The sequence below is a fragment of the Gobio gobio genome (assembly GCF_949357685.1).
Source record: "Gobio gobio genome assembly, chromosome: 2".
Taxonomy (NCBI): Eukaryota; Metazoa; Chordata; class Actinopteri; order Cypriniformes; family Gobionidae; genus Gobio; species Gobio gobio.
The window spans coordinates 29,118,004-29,126,798 of NC_137098.1; the positions used below are offsets into that span (position 1 = coordinate 29,118,004).

Sequence of the window (8,795 nt, forward strand, 5' to 3'; positions counted from 1 at the left end):
CGGCTATGCGATTCAATTCGCACGCCGGCCTCCCAAGTACAGGGGCATCCTCTTCACCTCCGTGCGGAGCAGCGATGCCCATGTCTTGCGGTCCGAGATCGACGCCCTGCTGGCGAGGGCGCGATCGAGCCGGTTCCTCCTGCCGATATGAGGTCGGGGTTCTACAGCCCCTACTTCATTGTACCCAAGAAAGGGGGTGGGTTAAGGCCAATCTTGGACCTGCACATTCTGAATCGGGCCCTGCACAAGCTCCCGTTCAAAATGTTAACGCAGAAACACATTTTCCAATGCATCCGTCCCCGAGATTGGTTCGCAGCGATCGACCTGAAGGACGCGTACTTTCATGTCTCTATCCTTCCTCGACACAGACCGTTCCTACGCTTTGCGTTCGAGGGGAAGGCATATCAGTACAAAGTCTTGCCCTTCGGGCTGTCCCTGTCGCCTCGCGTCTTCACGAAGTCGTCGAGGCAGCCATTGTTCCGCTCAGAGAACGCGGCGTACGCTTACTCAACTATCGCGACGACTGGCTTATAATCGCCCAGTCTCGGGAGCAGTTGTGCGAACACAGGGACATGGTGCTCAGTCACCTCAGCCCGTTGGGACTTCGGGTCAACCGAGAGAAGAGCAAACTCTGCCCCGCACAGAGGATCTCTTATCTCGGTATGGAGCTGGTTTCGGTCAGCCGGACAGTGCACCTCACTCCAGAGCGCGTCCGGTCAGTGTTGAACTGGTTGAATACGTTCAAAGGCAGGACAGCGGTCCCACTGAAATTCTTTTAGAGGCTCCTGGGGCATATGGCATCTGCAGCCGCAGTAACGCCGCTCTGATTTCTTCATATGAGACCGCTTCAACGCTGGTTGCACGACCGAGTCCCGAGATGGGCGTGGCAGAACGGTCAGTACCAGGTCTTAGTTACTCCTTACTGTCGCCAAACCTTCAGTCCGTGGTCAGACCCCTCGTTTCTCCGGGCCGGAGTGTCCCTAGAACAGGTGTCGAGGCATGCTGTGGTCTTCACGGATGCCTCATCCACGGGCTGGGGGGCCACGTACAACGGGCACGCAGTTTTGGGTCTGTGGACGGGGCCCCAACTGCGTTGGCATATCAATTGCCTAGAGTTACTGGCGGTACGTCTTGCCCTGGCCCGGTTCAAGAAGTCGCTTCGGGCAAGCACGTACTGGTCCATTCGGACAGCACTGCGGCCGCTGCGTACATCAACCGTCAGGGTGGTCTACGCTCCCGTTGCATGCTCCGGCTCGCCTGCCATCTCCTCCTGTGGAGTCAGAAGTTTGTGAGGTCACTTCGTGCCATTCACATCCCAGGTGCGCTGAACCAGACAGCCGACGAGCTCTCTCGCCAGTCGACACCTCCGGGCAAATGGCGACTCCACCCCCGGAGCGTCCAGCTGATATGGGACCACTTCGGAGTTGCACAGGTAGACCTGTTCGCTTCTCCGGACTCGACCCATTGCCAGTGGTACTACTCCCTGACCGGAGGTACCTTAGGCACAGATGCACTGGTGCACAGCTGGCCCCGGGACCTACGCAAATATGCTTTCCCCCAGTGAGCCTTCTCGCACAGACACTGTGCAAGGTCAGGGAGGTTCTGGTTCCCAGAACTCACACTCCTCGCGACAGCCCCTCCCTGGCCGATCCCCCTGAGGAAGGACCTGCTTTCTCAGGGGCAGGGCACTCTATGGCACCCGCGTCCAGACCTCTGGAATCTCCATGTCTGGTCCCTGGATGGGACGCGGAGGTTCTAGGTGGCCTACCACAAGTAGTGGTAAACACCATTGCTTCAGCTAGAGCCCCATCTATGAGGCGCCTCTACTCTCTGAAGTGGAACCTGTTCGTCGAGTGGTGCTCTTCCCACCGGGAAGACCCCCGAAGGTGTTCGATTAACGTTGTGCTTTCCTTCCTGCAGGATGGGCTGGAGCGAAGGCTGTCTCGCTCCACCCTCAAAGTATACATCGCAGCAATAGCGGCGTATCACGATGCAGTAGACGGTAATTCCTTAGGTAAGCACGACTTAATCGTCAGGTTCCTCAGAGGTGCGAGGAGACTAAATCCTCCTCGTTCTACCTCGTTACCCTCTTGGGACTTAGCCCTGGTGCTCAGAGCACTTCAGGGTCCTCCATTTGAACCTTTGCAGTCTGTTGAGCTAAAAATCCTGTCCATGAAGACAGTTACTCCTGATTCCTTCAATCAAGAGGGTAGGGGACCTGCATGCACTCTCGGTCGACGAATCGTGCCTAGAATTCAGGCCGGCCAACTCTCACGTTGTCCTGCAACACAGTCTCACTCCCACTCGTCACATATTGACGCTTGGTCAGGACCCCTCGTCGTCACTTTTTTACGTACAGGGTACCCCTTGAAAGGCATTTTTCGACGTTAAGGGTACTGCAGTGATTCCAATGAGACACCTTTGGCGTCATACACAGACGTGTTGGGCATGTGAATGCTATCATGATGTAACTATTTATTGGGTTATAATTTTTCCATTATGACATGTTGGAGTATGATTCTCAATTTAATCAGCCAGCATTATTTTATTTACATTTATTGATTTGTATTTACGCTATTCAGACACGTTTGAAAGTAGCCCAACCCCGCCCCTTAACCTACCCATTTGCGTTATATGATATAAAACACAGAATATAACAGACAACATGCACACTTTATTGAAAAATGTCAAGTATTCCAACTGTTCCGAGGCCAAACGATTGATTTGTGTGAAGAAAAGACCCAAAAGCGATCTGCGTTTCCCTCCGCACCCCGGCGTCATATTGAAGACGCCACAGGTACGGCCATACCCCTCGGCGTCAGTCTATAGACGAACTGGGAACTCCATTGCTTTCAATGGGAAACCTTTGCCGGTATTCTATCGGTATGAAATCTCGCTGAAGAAGTCTCATTCAGAATACATCGCGATGTTTGGCATCAGTGCACGTGGGCCACATGTTGGTGAGTAGCCATGAATATTTGATATAAAGTATTTTCTGTCGTTATTGATCAGATTATGTTCAGTCACTGCATTATATCTTTCATTTCCACTCAGGCTTCGCTTTTCTTTGCTTTCTAAATCAACACACCTTGCTAATAGGGCGATTAAACACTGTCACGTGACGTGCTATAGACCTTTTAAACAGTTATTCATATTTAATAATAACAACTAGTGTAGTTTCAACGTGGCATTTGTAGTAGAAGCACAATAAAAACAACCTTAGTTGTAATGTGATGATTGTTGTAAATAGACAGTATCCACAACACTTACCATGCTTTTTAATGCCTTTTAATGTAAAATCCAAATATTGTGATGTAAATAGTACTTTGTCCTGTATATAATGTATCTGTGATATATTATGACTTTTTCTCTTTTTTTTTTTTTAACCTGAAACGACCAAAAGGGCCTTTCGGACTCAGTCAGCCCATTCTTGTTCATGGAAAAGTAATGGAGAAGACCGAAAGCAGCAACAGCAAATATTTGCAATGGTAAGTATGTGTTGGTTTGAACTCTTTATCAAGCATTTGTTGTTTCTTAAACATATTCTTACAAACCCCATGGCTCAATCAGTGAGAACATGTTCTCAAAGTCTTAATAATTCACAAGATTTAACAAGTTGTCATTCATATGATACTCGTACATATTTGTACAAATACTCATACATAATCCTGCAGCTTTTACTCCGACTCCTGCCATTGGCTACAGCCTCAATTCCTGTACATATTTATCATGATTTTTGTAAATCAGTTGCGCCCCTTCTTGGAAAGCAGTCCCAGAAAGAAAAGTTTATATTAGGTCCAATGTATTCTTTAAAATGATTACAAATTGGGCCATTGGGGAGGTCTCTTCACACCTCATGACCTACCTCTGTTTGCAAGAGCGGAAATGCTCACATAACATCAGATATTCAATTATTTTGTCATCAGTTGCACTGCTGATAACGTCCTGTTTGCATGTAAATAATTTACGTGATCAAAAGATCAAGTAAATAATCAACATTTTTAAACAAATTCATATGTGCTACTAAAAATATACTTTTAATAATGGAAATGCACACCTATCAGTGAACTTGTTTCATAAATGTATTTAACATTTAATTATGCAACACTTTTTAAAGAAAGAAACAGTTATGTATGAAATCACAACTTGCATGCAATGTAATGAAATTTCCTTTCTTTCTGTTTTGCAGGATTACTTGCAGATTACTTTTATGAGCCAACCCTCACAAGAGCTACTAGTTAGTTGTAGTGAATCTTGCCGTAATCAGGTAAATAATATTTTTAGTATATCAGTATTTACTCATGAAATGCTCCCCTGAATTGTATGTAAATTCATTTTATTGTAACTGTCTTAATGTATATTTTTCAAAAACAATAGTAATTGCACATAAAGTAAGTGAGACTTTCTTGTTTTACAGCAGAGAAGAAAGACCAGACCCTTATATCGAAGCAAGCTAATCGAATAAGTCCTTTGTTTAGGGTGAGGAAGGAACATGGCCATCTTGTGCCCAAAGACGACAGAAAAGTGCGCAAGTCCATTGGTATGTCTTGTATTGATGTATTGTCTTGCTTTAATATGTAGTACAGAATTTGATGTTGATCTCTCAAAGGACAGCTGTGATCATTCTTTCTATACTCTGATAAAATACACACCATTATTCATGTCTAAATCTTTTTATAACTCCTAAAATGAGCAAATTAGGTTCTGTATCTTGGATTTATCTAAAATGGTAAATATTTGTTTCCCTTTTTGATACAATTATTATTAAAATGATTGCCTTTTAGCCTAAAGGCTGGAACACTTTTGGCCTTCAATTCTTAAAAATGGCACCGTCTGTTTGTCTTAGATAAAAGCAGACATGTATTGAAGGGTTAAAAAAAGCATTTAGTTGGTATAAACTCCAGGTATTTCTCTATTGTTTTGTAGACCATGGGTGGTTCTGTGTAGCTTTGGAAGATAATGAGTTGTGGCATATATTAGGAATCAAATAGTAAATGTTCTTTGAATTATGTGAAATATCTGGTTAGTTTTTTGGCTTGAAACAAGGCTTTATACTCCCCAGACTAAAACACATTGCATTTGTGTGTTAAGATGGATAGCAAGAGAAGGCACACACTTCAGAAGATTCTACAGGAAAAGACTAATGTGCAGCCAAGGAGGAATACAAGAGGCAAAAACTCCAGTCTCTGAGAACTATGCATGGCCATGGGTGCTTCATAAGCATGGTAAGTCTTGTGCCTCTGTACCTATTGTATTGCCTTATTTTAACAATTTTACATTGTGCAGGCTATCACAAGTGATGCTCTTGAAACAAGTGACAGAAGAGTATGTTGTCTTAAAAGAAATCTAGCATCACTGGCAAAGGCTAAGAAGAGACCATGCCTTTCTAAAATATATTTTTAAAGATCTGCTGTTTAAAAGGTTGCTGTTGATATGGGTAAAATATTTTTTGTCAGTACTTGGCTAATATAATGTGCTGCAATATTATATACATAATGCTTCAATGTGTATATTATATAATGTACTGACTGCGGCTTTGTAAATTTAAATTAGGAATGGGCAAATCTGGGCCTTTTGAAATGGAGAGTTTACCTCCAAGACTAATCGAGCATGCCTGGAATTTGTAACTAAAGTCTTCAGGTTTACTTATAGATAATTATAGGCAGGTGGGTTTGAGGTTGGAGCTAAATCTGCAGGACAATGGATGCTGAGGCCCAGAGTAGCCAACCACTGCTTAAATCATGCAGAACATATGCTAACCTGACTACATTAAACTTAATTTGAATTGTGTTTTTTCTTTTACTTTTAGACCAGGACTGGAGAATGCCTGACAATGGGATGTTACAACTTCTTCCTCTGGTTGAGAAAAGGCTACACCACATCAGTGACCACATCATCTGTTTATCAGTTATACACTGTAGGGTACAAGTGGGCAAACTGTTTAGAAGAAGAAGAACAGGATAGAACATGAACATGATAGAGGGAAGAGCAAGAAACCAGTCTAGCTGTGATAATGTATCATTATTTTTCAACACAATATCAAATCTGTTTTCTGTATCATAGTTGACTGGATGGGATTCTGTGGCACTCATTTGTGTGGCTTCAGCAGCTGTGAATGGATTAATATGATGTTAATGTATTTTTGAAGACCCATTTTTATTTATCTTGAATCTAATTTTTCTTTATGCTACTTTATCAACTGTATACTGTATCCTCCAATAAAGAGTTGAGTGATAAAGTATGGTGAATATTGTGTATGGTGTTTTTAAAGTAAATACACATTTTATGAGTTGATTTAGGTTATCAAAGTAATTAACAATATTATTTTACTTGAAACATAAACATTTTTCATCTGGTTATATTATATTTGGTACAACAATGCACCAAAAAGTTGTATTTGCATGCTGTGACAATACGCCAGTTTTCAGTGAAATAAAGGGAAGGATTTCAAACACTTCAAGCTTAACTGACGATGATCCATGTTGATAAATCCGGTACATCTACTACTGCAATAAAAATTAAAGTATGCACATTACCGATGTCAGGTACGTGAAAATACATACAATTTTGGCAATGTCTCTTTTGTTATTTTACTTAATGGTGCATTGTCCTATATTTAATAATAATAGTGAAGTGTAAATCTAAATAGTTTTTGTTTACACTGGAAACTGGATAATGGCAAGTTGTTGTGGGTTCATCCATTATATTTATGGGTGTTTATCCATAAAAGAAAATAAATATTAATAATTATATTACATTTCTTTCAAATTTTAATTCCAAGAGTTCAGATGGTGAACGATCACTTTATGCCATCGTTCACCATCTGAACTCTTGGAATTAAAATAAATGTAACAAAAGCATAATGAATGCACACAATTTTGTAAGCATATTCCAATATTTAATGTCAAACAGTTTAAATACAAATGTAGCGGCCAAACTACTGCACAACAGTATAAAATAACCATGCTGCGGTACAAATAAAAGAAATGAGGTTAAACTTTATCTGAAAATATATTGGTTTCTTGCCTTTAAGGCAAAAACATTAAGAACATTTTACATTCTCAACTTTAAAACTATATAAACTATATCCTTGTGATTATTGTTCACTTCTATTGTAACTAAATGAAAGGCCAATTCAAATAGTTAATGATTATTATAAATGTTAACCATTTTCAGTAAGAAAATGCTTTAATAAAATACATTCATGTTACATTTACATTAGCAAGGTAGTGATATAATGATACCATGTATTTAGTTATGGTGGACATTTACTATAGTGAATACTATCCCACTGTAATAAAAGGTTTAATGAATACATATTGATTTCAAAAGGTGTTCACTCTCACTATCTTCATTTGTTCAAACAAACACTGTTATACAAATGCATATATATGCAAATATACAAATGCAGATATATACATTGGAATATAGCATCATGAAGTCGATGGCAATAAATATGTCCTTTACTAAAACTCCTGATGAGCACTGATGCTTTTTTGATAAAGGCATAAGCAGACATCAAGTACAGTTTATGAATATTGGTTCTGCATATATCGAAGAGATCATGAGGAGGAGTGGTACTCCACGTGAAGACTTTGAGAAACTGTGACATAGCAAAGGGTGCACCTCACTGGACATATCCTACGCATGCCCAAACACCAACACCCCAAAACAGTTATGAAGTGGACACCACCAGGAAGACGCAGGAGACAGGGAAGACCAAGGAAGACATGAGACAGATGTTTCGTGAAGACCTGAAGAATGCAGGTGTTCCATGAGAAGATGTGAAGAACGTGGCCATAGATCGAATATGTTGGAGGACACATGTTGCCCAGTGTGCCCAGGACAGGACATGATGATGATGTTGTTGTTGTCCCTTTACATAACTGTAGGATTTCCTTCTGTAAAAAGTGTTGCATAATTAAATGTTAAATACATTTATGAAACAAGTTCACTGATAGGTGTGCATTTCCATTATTAAAAGTATATTTTTAATAGCACATATGAATTTGTTTAAAAATGTTGATTATTCACTTAATCTTTTGATCACGTAAATTATTTACATGCAAACAGGACGTTATCAGCAGTGCAACTGATGACAAAATAATTGAATATCTGATGTTATGTGAGCATTTCCGCTCTTGCAAACAGAGGTAGGTCATGAGGTGTGAAGAGACCTCCCCAATGGCCCAATTTGTAATCATTTTAAAGAATACATTGGACCTAATATAAACTTTTCTTTCTGGGACTGCTTTCCAAGAAGGGGCGCAACTGATTTACAAAAATCATGATAAATATGTACAGGAATTGAGGCTGTAGCCAATGGCAGGAGTCGGAGTAAAAGCTGCAGGATTATGTATGAGTATTTGTACAAATATGTACGAGTATCATATGAATTTGACAGTTTGTTAAATCTTGTGAATTATTAAGACTTTGAGAACATGTTCTCACTGATTGAGCCATGGGGTTTGTAAGAATATGTTTAAGAAATAACAAATGCTTGATAAAGAGTTCAAACCAACACATACTTACCATTGCAAATATTTGCTGTTGCTGCTTTCGGTCTTCTCCATTACTTTTCCATGAACAAGAATGGGCTGACTGAGTCCGAAAGGCCCTTTTGGTCGTTTCAGGTTAAAAAAAAAAAGAGAAAAAGTCATAATATATAACAGATACATTATATACAGGACAAAGTACTATTTACATCACAATATTTGGATTTTACATTAAAAGGCATTAAAAAGCATGGTAAGTGTTGTGGATATAGTCTATTTACAACAATCATCACATTACAA

At 40.5% G+C, this 8,795-nt stretch overlaps 1 long non-coding RNA gene across 1 annotated transcript; it reads left to right on the top strand.

Moving 5' to 3' along the window:
- The first annotated feature begins 3,396 nt into the window (after positions 1–3,396).
- LOC307139029 lies at positions 3,397–5,891 on the top strand. The gene is made up of 5 exons (XR_013818084.1): positions 3,397–3,488; positions 4,190–4,267; positions 4,418–4,540; positions 5,092–5,225; positions 5,810–5,891. It is a non-coding gene; the product is annotated as an uncharacterized lncRNA (long non-coding RNA).
- Positions 5,892–8,795: the final 2,904 nt, after the last annotated feature.